The sequence below is a fragment of the Equus caballus genome, chromosome 15 (genome assembly GCF_041296265.1).
Source record: "Equus caballus isolate H_3958 breed thoroughbred chromosome 15, TB-T2T, whole genome shotgun sequence".
NCBI lineage: Eukaryota > Metazoa > Chordata > Mammalia > Perissodactyla > Equidae > Equus > Equus caballus.
The window spans coordinates 24,523,259-24,535,542 of NC_091698.1; the positions used below are offsets into that span (position 1 = coordinate 24,523,259).

The window sequence follows — 12,284 nt, forward strand, 5'->3', positions numbered from 1 at the left end:
TCTTCATCCATGTGTTTGTCTTCCACATATGAGTGAAATGATATGGTATTTCTCTTTCTCTGTCTGGCTTATTTCACTTAACATAATACCCTCAAGTTCCAGCTATGCTGTTGCAAATGGGACAGTTTTGTCTTTTTTTTTTTTTTTAAAGATTTTATTTTTTTTCCTTTTTCTCCCCAAAGACCCCCAGTACATAGTTGTATATTCTTAGTTGTGGGTCCTTCTAGTTGTGGCATGTGGGATGCCACCTCAGCATGGCTCGATGAGTGGTGCCATGTCTGTGCCCAGGGTTTGAACTGACAAAACACTGGGCCACCTGCAGTGGAGCGTGCGAACTTAACCACTAGGCCAGGGGGCCGGCTCCCAATTTTGTCTTTTTTATGGCTGAGTAGTATTCCGTTGTGTACATATATCTATTCTTTACAGATCTTCTTTATCCATTCATCAGTGGATGGGCACTTAGGTTTCTTCCACATCTTGGCTATTGTGAATAATGCTGCTGTGAACATAGGGGTGCGTAAGTCTCTGAATTGTTGATTTCATGTTCTTTGGATAAAGACCCAGTAGTGGAATAGCTGAGTCATTTTGTATTTCTGTTTTTAATTTTTTGAGCAATCTCCATACTGTTTCCTATAGTGGCTGCACCAGTTTGCACTCCCACCAGCAGTGTATGAAGGTTCCCTTTTGCCACGTCCTTTCAAACATTTGTTGTTTTCGTCTTGCTAATTATAGTCATTCTAACAGGTATAAGGTGATATCTCACTGTAGTTTTGATTTGCATTTCCCTGATAATTAGTGATGTTGAACATCTTTTCACGTGCCTGTTGGCCACCTGTAAATCTTCTTTGGAAAAATGTCTGTTCATATCCTCTGCCCATTTTTTGAGCATGTTTGCTTTTTTGTTGTTGAGTTGTATGGGTTCTTTATTTTGGAGATTAACCCCTTGTCGGATATATGATTTGCAAATACTTTCTCCCAGTTGTTGGGTTGTCTTTCCGTTTTATTCATGGTTTCCTTTGCCTTGCACAAGCCCTTTAGTCTAATGAAGTCCCATCTGTTTATTTTTCTTTTGTTTCCCTTGCCCGAATAGACATGGTATTGGAAAAGACTTTTTTAAGACTGATGTCAAAGATTGTACTGCCTGTATTTTTTTCCAGGAGTTCTGTGGTTTCACGTCTTACCTTTATCTTTATCTTTGAGCCGTTTTGAGTTAATTTTTGTGTGTGGTGAAACATAAGGGTCTGGTTTCATTCCTTTGTGTGTGGCTTTCCAGTTTTCCCAACATGATTTATTGAAGAGACTTTCCTTTCTCCAGTGTATGTTCTTGGCTCCTTTGTTAAAGATTACCTGTCCGTAGATGTGTGGTTTTATTTCTGGGCTTTCAATTCTGTTCCATTGATCTGTGTGTGTGTTTTCCTATTAGTACCATGCTGTTTTGATTACTATATCTTTGTGGTATATTTTAAAGTCAGGGATTGTGATGCCTCCAGATTTGATCTTTTTTCTCAGAATTGCTTTAGCTATTTGAGGTCTTTTGTTGCCCCCATGAATTTCAGGATTCGTTTTTCTATTTCCGTGATGAATGTCACTGGGATTCTGATTGGGATTGCATTGAATCTGTTGATTGCTTTAGATAGTATGGACATTTTAACCATGTTTATTCTTCCAATCCGTGTGCATAGAATATATTTCCATTTCTTTGTCATCCTTGATTTCTTTCAATAACATTTTAGAGTTTTCAGTGTATCAGTCTTTCATCTCCTTGGTTAAATTTATTCCTAGACGTTTTAGTCTTTTTGTTGCGATTATAAACGGGATTGTATTCTGAAGTTCTCTCTCTGTTAGTTCGTTATTAGAGTATAGAAATGCAACTGATTTTTAAAAGTTGATTTTGTACCCAGCAACTTTGCTGTAGTTGATTATTTCTAATAGCTTTCCAGTGGATTCTTTAGCATTTTCTATCTATAAGATCATGTCGTCTACAGAGTTTCACTTCTTCCTTACCCGTTTGGACTCCTTTTATTTCTTTCTTTTGCCAAATTGCTCTGGCCAAAACCTCCAGTACTATGTTGAGTAAGAGTGGCAAGTGTGGGCACCCTTGTCTTGTTCCTGCTCTCAGAGGGATGGCTTTCAGTTTTCCCCATTGAGCATAATGTTGGCTGTAGGCTTGTCATATATGGACTTTATTATGTTGAGGTACTTTCTTTTTTGTTTTTGAGGAAGTTTAGCCCTGAGCTAACTACTGCCAATCTTGCTCTTTTTTCTGAGGAAGACTGGCCCTGACTTAACATCCACGCCCGTCTTCGTCTACTTTATACATGGGACGCCTACCACAGCATGGCTTTTGCCGAGCGGTGCCATGTCCGCACCTGGAATCTGAACCGGTGAACCCTGGGCCACCGAGAAGCGGAACCTATGAACTTAACCGCTGCACCACTGGGCTGGCCCCCTCTGTTGAGGTACTTTCCTTCCATACCCACTTTGTTGAGACTTTTTATCGTAAATGTATGTTGGATCTTGTCAAATGCTTCCTCAGCATCTATTGAGATGATCGTGTGGTTTGTATTCCTCATTTTGTTGATGTGGTATATCACATTGATTGATTTGTGGAAGCTGAACCATCCCTGGGTCTCTGGTATAAATCCCACTTGATCATGTATGTATGTATGTATGTTTGGATAATCCTTTTGATATATTCCTGTAGTCAGTTTCCTAATATTTTGTTGAGGATTTTTGCATCTATGGTCATCGGTGATATTGGCCTGTAATTTTCCTTCTTTGTGTTGTCCTTGTCTGGCTTTGGGATCGGGGTGATGTTGGCCTCATAAAATGTGTTAGGAAGTGTTCTGTCTTCTTCAAGTTTTTGGAATAGTTTGAGAAAGATAGGTACTAAATCTTCTTTGAATGTTTGGTAGAATTCTCCAGAGAAGCTGTCTGGTCCTGGACTTTTATTTTTTGGGAGTTTTTGATTACTGTTTCAGTCTCTTTACTTGTTACTGGTCTATTCAGATTCTCCATTTCTTCTTGGTTCAGTTTTGGGAGGTTGTATAAATCTAAGAATTTATCCATTTCTTCTAGATTGTCCCATTTGTTGGCATTTAGTTTTTCATTTTGTTCTCTTATAATCCTTTGTATTTCTGTGTTATCCATTGTAATTTCTCCTTTTTCATTTCTAATTTCATTTATTTGAACCTTCTCTGTTTTTTTCTTAGTAAGTCTGGCTAAGGGCTTGTCAGTTTTGTTTATCTTCTCAAAGAACCAGCTCTTAGTTTCATTGGTCCTTTCTACTGTTTTTGTGGTTTCAATTTCATTTATTTCTGCTGTAATTTTTATTATTTCCCTCTTTCTACTGACTTGGGGCTTTGATTGTTCTTCTTTTTCTAATTCTGTTACGTGTACCTTGAGATTGCTTATTTGAGATTTTTCTTGTTTGTTAAGTTGGTCCTGTATTGCTGTGAATTTCCCTCTTAGTCACGTTTTTGCTGCATCCCATATGTGTTGGTCTGGTGTATTTTAATTGTCATTTGTCTCTAGATGTTTTTTTATTTATCCTTTAATTTCATCAATGATTCATTGGCTGTTCAGTAACCTGTTGGTCAGTCTCTACATATTTGTCATGTCCCAGCGTTTTTCTTGTAGTTGATTTCTAGTTTCATAGCATTATGGTCTGAAAAGATGCTTCATATGATTTCAGTCTTCTTAAATTTATTGAAGCTTGCCCTGTTTCCCAACATAATGGTCTCTCTTTGAGAATGTTCCGTACCCATTTGAGAAGAAGGTATATCCTGCTGATTTTGGATGGAGTGTTCTCTATATACCTAAGTCCATCTGGTGTAGTTTTTCGTTTAGTTCCACTATTTCCTTGTTGACTTTCTGTTTGGATGATCTATCCATTGATGAAAGTGCGGTGTTAAGGTTGCCTACTATTATTGTGTTGCTGTTAATATCTCCTTTTAGGTCAGTTAATAGTTGCTTTATGTACTTTGGTGCTCCTATGTTAGGTGCATATATATTTATAAGTGTTATGTCCTCTTGGTGGGGTTCCCTTTTATATTTGTATACTGCCCCCTTTGTCTCTCATTGTCTTTTTTTTATCTTGAAGTCTGCTTTGTCTGATATAGGTGTAGCAACACCTCCTTTCTTCCGTTTGCCAGTAGCTTGGAGTATGGTCTTCTATCCCTTCACTCTAAGCCTTCAGAGTGTCTTTAGAGTTGAGATGTGTTTCCTGGAGGCAGCATATTTTGGGGTCTTGTTTTTTAATCCATCGAGTCACTCTGTCTTTTGATTGGGGAATTCAGTCCGTTTAACTTTAGAGTGATTATTGATACATGAGCGCTCAATGCTGCCATTTACTCACCTGTTTTCCAGTTGTTCTGTATGTCCCTTGTTTTTGTCCTGTGTATTTTGGAATGAGAGTTGAGTTTGGTGGTGCTCTATGATGGTTTTCTCTTTATTTATGATTTGTGTCTCTGTTCTGATTTTCTGTTTAGTCATTACTGTGAAGTTGGTATAAAAGATCTTGTTGATGAGATAGTCTCTTTTCTGATAGCTTCTCGTTCCCTTAGTGTAAGCAGTTTCCATCTCTTTCCTCTTCCCCTTCTAAGTTGTTGTTGTCATAACTTATTCCGTTTTGTGTTGTGAGTTTGTGGTTAAAATGAAGTGATTATATTCTTGATATTTTCCTTCCCTTTATCTTTAATGACATAATTACGTGTTTGCCAACCTGTTCTGAAAGAGAGTTAGAATTTTCTGATTTTGTCTGTGTGTCTATCTCCTTGCTTTAGGCTTTGTAAACCCTTTCTTTTTTTTCAGTTGTGAGTGCCTTCTTGATCGTTTCCTGTGAAGGGGGGATCTTGTGGTGATGAGCTCCCTCAGGTTTTGTTTATCTGGGGAAGTTTTTATTTCTCCATCATATCTGAAGGATATTTTTACTGGATAGAGTATTCATGGCTGAAGGTTTTGTCTTTCAGAATTTTGAATATATCCTTCCACCCTCTCCTAGACTCTTAAGTTTTCTGCTGAGAAATCCTCTGAAAGCCTGACAGGAGTAACTTTTTAGGTTATTTTCTTCTGCTTTCCTGCCCTTAATATTTTTTCTTTGTCATTTGCTTTTGCTGGTTTTCCTAATAGGTGCCTTGGAGAAGGACTTTATACATTGATGTAATTAGGAGTTCTATTAGCTTCGTTTATATGTAATTCCAGCTCCTTCCCCAGGTATGGGAAGTGCTCAGCTATTCTTTCTTTGACCAAGCTCTCTGCTCCTTTCGCCCCCTCTTCTCCCTCTAGAATACCTTCAATCATTATATTGCATCTCCTGATTTGTCAGATATTGCTCAGAGATTTTATTCGTATCTTTTTAGTCTCAGTTCTCTCTCCTCCATCTGAAGCATTTCTATATTCCTGTCTTCAAAATTGTTAATTCTGTCCTCCATAATATCAGCTCTGTTATTTATGGACTCCAGGCTTTTCTTTATCTCGTTGATTGTGTTTTTCATCAACAACATTTCTGATTGGTTTTTCCTTATAGTTTCAAGCCGTTTTGTGAAGAATTCCCTCTCTTCATGAATTTTGTTCCTGATTTCTTTGTGCCGTCTTTCTGAGTTCTCTTGTTACTCATTGAGTTTTTTTATGACAGCTATTTTAAATTGTCTGTCATTTAGATTGTAGTTTTCTGTGCCTTCAGGATTGATTTCTGGGCATTTGTCTTTTTTTTCTTATCATCTGTAGTATTAATATACCTCTTCATACTATTTGATGATGGGGATTTGTGCCTTAGCATAGATTCCACTTGTTGCCACTGGAATGGGAGGCAGGAGTTGTGTGTTCTGAGCCTGTGACGATCCCTCTCCACTGTGGTGTCCGAGCCTGGTCCACTCATGGGGACTGCAGTGGCACTGTGGGCTTTCCCACCAAATGGGAAAGTGATCATGTGGGGGCTCAAGGCTGCCACCTCTGTCCCGCCAAAATGCCATTCTCCCCTTCAGGGCTGCAGTTGTACCCTGGGCATTCACAGCAGCTGAGAACTTGTCCACCTGGGCCTGCAGATCTGCCACCATCTCCTAGGTCACACCAGCCATTGTGCTTGGTGGGCATGGCCTCCCCACTGGGTCCAAGGTTGAGCCCCTCCCTGGGACCATGGCAGCACTGTGGGCTCTCCCACTGGACAAGAAAGCCATCACTTGGGGGCTCAGGCCTGCGGCCACCTGTTCCCACAGTCCTGCTGAGATGTACTCCTCCCCTCGGGGCCGCAGCAGTACTATGGGTATTCACAGCAGCTGGGAGCTCATTCCCCTGGGCCTGCAGATCTACTGCCATCTCCTAGGTTGCACCAGCCATTGTGCTTGGTGGGCGTGACCTCCCTACTCTGTCCGAGCCTGGGCCACTCCCTGGGAATGTGAAAGTACTCTGGGCCCTCCCACCAGACAGGAAAGTGATCACACGGTTGCTCAGGGCTGCTGTCACTTGTTCATGCAGTTGTGCGAAGGCATGCTGCCACCCCTGGGGCCACAGTGGTGTTATGGGCACTTCAGTGCCAGAAGAGCAGTTGCGAGCGTGTACAGGGCTGCCAGGGGGCTGGAGAGGGCTCATCTGTCTCCACCACCCTCCTGGGAGTAGTCCATCCCCCTTCAGATGTATAGTTGTACAGGTCTCTCAGCCACCCTGATGTACTGTGTGGGTATCTTCTGCTTATCAGTGAATGTCCATTTAGTTGTAGTTTGAAGGGGAAGAGACAATGGGAACAGCTCACTCCACCATGTTGCTGATGTCTCTCCTACTGTGTTTCTCTATGCATACATACCTGTGATAAAGTTTAATTTATAAATGAGGCACAGTAAGAGATTACTAACAATAATCATAATAGTTGATAAAAGTTATGTGACTATGGTCTCTCTGTCAAAGTGTCTTATTGTACTGTACTCACCCTTGTTCTTGGGATGATGTGAGATGATACAGTGCCTCTGTGATGAGGTGAAAGACGTAGGCAATGTGATGTAGTGTTAGGCTGGTATTGGCCTTCTGACAATACCTCAGAACGAGGCTCGTCAGGCCCTGATGATGACTATGGTTGGATGTCAGGAGCAGACAGTGTGGGTGGTTGGGGATCATTGATAGTTGCAAGTTTGTTTTGCAAAATCTTTTGGAAGAACATTGTAATTGGAAACTGTCATCTCTTTCTTTTTGACTCATCGAAGTGTTGCTGCAGAGGTGGTAATCCTTCGGTGATCATGTGGGTGACTTTAATGCTGCATTACATCTGAGAATCATATTCCATAGTTTTATCCTTTAATGTCTGTACAATTGGAAAACTTCAGCAATTTCGGTAACATCCCTGTTGCTGGTTCTGCTTCAGTTTCTTCTTCATTCTTCTCTTCCTTTGCAGATGACTCAACAAATTCTTCCCATTCCTCATTTGTTAATAATTCTCGATGGCCTTCAGTGTGTTCTTCCACTTCTTCATCAAGCACGTCAGCAATTCCCTCTCCACTAACTTCTTGCTGCATGAATGATTTTCCTAACTTCTCTGTTGATGCCTGGGAAGCTTTTCAAATAATTGATGACTTCACTCCATATGTTTTTCCAGGAGGCATTTACAGTTTCTGATTTTAATTCATCCGTTACAGCTTTCATGAATGTCACTGAATCAGCAGTAATGAATGATTTCCAGCACTGCACTATATCCAGATTATGGTCTACATCAATTGCTGATTGAATGCGATCAAATACTAGGCAAGTTATGTGGCCTTGACAAACCAAATGGTGCCCTGGTCAAGGGGCTAAAACAATGAGGTTGTGTTTGGAGGTAAAAATAGAACCTCAACGTTTTAATTTTCGTAGCAAACAGATTTGGGATGGCCAGGTGCATTGTCTATTATTAATAGAACTTTAAATTCCAACCCTCTTCTTCCAAGTGTTGTTTTCACTGCTGGGATGAAGCGTTGGTGGAACAATTTCATAAATGAGATGGCTGTCACCCACATTTTCTGATTATATTGCCAGAACACAGGCAGATAATTTTGCTTTTTAGAGTGCACGAGTTCTCCACTGTGTACGCTACACCTGGCTTTGTCATATGCCCCACAGTGTTGCCACATAGTACTAGAGTTAATCTGTCAGTCCATGTTTTATGCCGTTGATGCCTCCTTTATATTTTTATGAATGTAGATTCTACTGGCATCTTCTTCCAGAGGAGCCTAGTTTTATCACAATTGAAGACTTGCTTTCAATGGTATTCTTTCTCCTTAATTAATTTCTTCAGCTCTGCTGGAAATGTGGCAGCAGCTTCTTCATTGACAGAAGCAGCCTCTCTAATAATTTTTATGTTTTTCACTCTAAACCTTTTCCTGAATCTGCGTAACCATCCCTTACTTGTGGTAAGTGGCTAGGTGTCACTCGTTTCAGGGGACTTGTTGCTGAAGCCTTCGCATGGGCTCAGTGCTTTCTGGTGCAACACTTTGTTGTCAGTCGGCACACATTTTATGTTCATGTCTTCCACCCATAAATTTAATGTCTCTTCCATCTTAACTAAGCATTTATCATTCAGTGTCGCTGTACCTTTTGTAGTTTGAGGCACAACAGCAAAACTAGTATGAATTTCTTTTTCCTTCTTCTGAATTTCAGGTGGGACAGAGTTGGACGGCACAAGAATTTGTCTCACTACTCAGAACAGTGTGCAATTTAAACCTTACAAATTGTTTATTTCTGGAATTTTTTTGGCAGGGGGTGAAGATTGGCCCTGAGCTAACAACTGTGCCCATCTTCCTCTATTTTGTATGTGGGATGCCAGCCACAGCATGGCTTGGTAAGCAGTGCGTAGGTCCATCACCTGGGATCCAAACTGGCAAACCCGGGGCCACCAGAGCAGAGTGTGCAGATTTCACTGCTGGAATTTTTCCATCCCTGGCCCCTGGAATTTTTCATTTTATCTTCAGGCCATGGGTAACTGAAACTGCAGAAAGCAAAACCACACATGAGGAGGGACTACAGTATGTATTTAGCTTTACCAGTGAGTTTTATACTTTCGTAAGTTTGCATGTTACTACTTAGTGTCCTTTCATTTCAGTGTGAAGAACTCCCTTTACCATTTCTTGTAAGGGTGGTCTATTGATGATAAATCCCTCAGCTTTTGTTTGTCTGGAAAAGTCTTCATCTCTCCCCGTCTTCTGAAGGACAGCTTTGCAGGATGGAGTATTCTTGGGTGGCAGTTTTTCTTTGAGCACTTGGACTGTGTCATTCCACTCTCTCCCGGTCTGCAAGCTTTCTGCTAAGAAGTCGCCGTGTTGGGTTCCATTATGTGTGTTGAGTCTTTTTTCTCTTTTGCTGCTCTCAAAAGTCTGTCTTTGTCTTTGGATTTTGAGAGTTTCATTATAATGTGTCTCAGTAAAGATCTTCTTGAGTTAAATCTGTTTGGGGACCATTGGGTTTCATATACCTGGATGATCCATATGTCTCCCCAGATTTTTGCAAGTTTTCATCCATATTATTACTTTAAATGATTTTCTGTCCCTTTCTTCTCCTTCTTTGACACTCATAATGTGAATATTTTTTCGCTTGATGGTGCACCGTAGTTCACATAGGTTTTCTTCACTCTTTTTCATTCATAATTCTTTTTGCCTTTTATTGTATGGTGTTAACAATCTGTCTTGGACTGGCCCCATGGCTAAGTGGTTAAGTTCATGCACTCCATTTCGGTGTCCCGGGGTTTCGCCAGTTTATATCCTGGGCACAGACATGGCATTGCTCATCAGGCCATGCTGAGGTGGTGTCCCACATAGCACAACTGGAGACACTGGCAACTAGAATATAAAGTTATGTACTGAAGGTACATGGGGGAGAAGAAGGAGGGAAAAATGAAGATTGATGACAGATGTTAGCTCAAGTGCCAATCTTTAAACAAACAAACAAACAAAAATGCTGTCGTTAAATTCATGAATTCTTTCTTCTGCTCATGCAGCCTGTTGTTGAAGCTCTCTCTTGCACTTTTCATTTCATTCATTGTATTCTTCACCTCCAGAGTTTCTGTTTGGTTCTTTTTTATGATTCTAAGACTTTGTTGAACTTCGTGTTTTGTGCATGTGTTGTTTTCCTGAGTTGATACAGTTGACTCACTGTGTTCTCTTGAATTTCATGGAACTTCTTTAAAATAGTTATTTTGAGTTCTTTTTCGGATAACTTGCAGAGTTCCACTTCTTTGGGATCAGTTGCTGGAAAATGATTGCGTCCCTTTTGTGATGTCATTTTGTCTTGCTTTTTGGGTTTCTAGTGACTCTGTGTCAATGTCTGAACACATGAGAGAGACATCACCTCTTGCAGCCTTTTCAGACTGGCCTTGGTGTAAGACTATCACTTGAAGGTAGCTGTCTGGGTGCCAGATGAGTGGGGTCCATCTCTGGTTCCGGGGAGCGCACAGCAGCATAGTGCCCATACAGCTCTGTTAGCTGAGGTCAATGTCAGCAAAGGCTGTGGGAATCTTTGGTGGTCAAGAATGTGGAGGACCTGTTGTTGGCAGTGGAGGCTATGGCCATTCGAGGACTTGCTGGTGAAGGTGGCTGGAGTCCTCCTGCTCTCCTTTGTTGCCCATGGGAGGAAGTTCTAGTTGAGGGGATCTCACTTGGCACCAGGTTGTTGTGCTGATACTCAGGTTGGCAGTGGAGCACTGGTCCAGTAGAACTACCATGGCACCAGGGGCCTGGGGCATAGGTACGCTTGCCATGATTGTGGCGTCAGTGCTTGATGTGCTGGCATTGGAAATGTGCTGTGGAACCAGGGTCTGGGTCTAGGGCTCAGTACAGTGACTTGGGCCCCAAGGGCAAGGGGATGCAGCAGCAACACAGACCTCGGGATCAGGGTGCTGCGGTGCCATGGAGGCAGGGGGCAGCATCATCATGCCCTGGGGATGATGTATCAAGGTTCTGACTCTGAACCCAGGGTGCAGATGCAGAGCAACAGCAGCTTGGCCTCAGTTATGCTGGATCAAAGCCTCAAGTGAGGAACCAGCAGGGGAACACAGAGCTGCAGCAGCACAGCCTGGGGATGGCAGGTCAGTGCCTGGACTTAGGACCCAGGGGGTGGGGCACAGAGAAGTAGCGGCAGCAGCACAGCCCCTATGATGGAAGATGAAAGCCCTGACTTAGGACTCAGGAGGCAGATCAGGGCAATAGTAGCATTCCCTGGTGATGGCTTGTGAGTGTTGCAACTTGGTACCCAGTGGGTAGATGCAGAAGAGCAGCATCATGGCCCCAGTGATGGCCCATGAAAGCCACACGTCAGGATGCAGAGGCGAGGGTGCAGAGCAGCAGCAGTGCAGCCTTGGTAATGGCAGGTCAAAGTCATGACTTTGGCCCCAAGGGTGGGACACAGAGCAGGGGCAGCTCTGGTTCCACAGGTCAGAAGGCACTCTAATGCCAATCATGGAGAGCAGAGTCCTGCAGCACCTAGGGCCCCTGGGGGCAGACCTCACTGCCATGGCAGCTCCAGTGCTGGGGAGGAGACACTGCAGTGGGGACCTTGAGTAGCTGTGTCAGCTGGTCCAGCATTGGTGAAGACTGTCTGTGCTCCTCGTAGCAAAGGCTGCAAACGTCCATGGCAGGGACAAGGATTGCTGGGTCCTCTTGTTCTCCTTTTCCCATGGGATGAAATCCCTCTGATGGGACCCCCCTTGTCCTTTATTTGCTCTGGACAGGGGGATGGGGTGATACAGGTAAAATGCTCCCTAAACTTTCCTGTGTGGCCATTGTTAGTTTTTGAGTTCTGCAGGGTTTCTGTTGCTGCTTTGTTGTAGTCTGGAGCTTTCCAACAGCTATTTTCATTGGCTTGTAGTTTCTTGTTTCTGGTTTTTGTGGGGAAGATGAATGCTGACACCGCTTAGGCTGTCATCTTGCCAGATATTTTTCAGAAAACTTTTTTACATTGATGTACTTAGGAGTTCTATCTTCTTCTTTCACTTGTAATTCCATCTTGTTCCCAAGATTTGGAAACATCTCAGCTATTATTTCTTTGAACAAGCTTTCGGCTCCATTTTCCTCTTCTCACTCTGGAATACCTAAAATCCGTATGTTGCATTTCCTAATTGAGTCAGAGATTTCTGGGAGCATTTCTTCATTTCTTTTTAGTCTTAGTTCTCTCTCCTCCTCCATCTGAAGCATTTCTTTATTTCTGTCCTCTAAATTACTAATTCAGTTCTCCATCGTATCAACTCTATTGATTAGGGAGTCCAGAGTGTTCTTTATCTCATCCGTTGTATTTTTTATCTCCAACATTTCTGATTGGTTCTTTATAGTTTCCAT

General features: G+C 42.2%; 1 long non-coding RNA gene across 1 annotated transcript in view; it reads left to right on the forward strand.

Moving 5' to 3' along the window:
• Window positions 1–2,116: 2,116 nt before the first annotated feature.
• LOC138917813 (uncharacterized) overlaps window positions 2,117–12,284 on the forward strand; it is a 38,156-nt gene continuing 27,988 nt past the window's right edge. Inside the window, exon 1 of the long non-coding RNA XR_011426284.1 lies at window positions 2,117–2,459. This is a non-coding gene — a long non-coding RNA (uncharacterized lncRNA). The remainder of the gene's footprint in view (window positions 2,460–12,284) is intronic.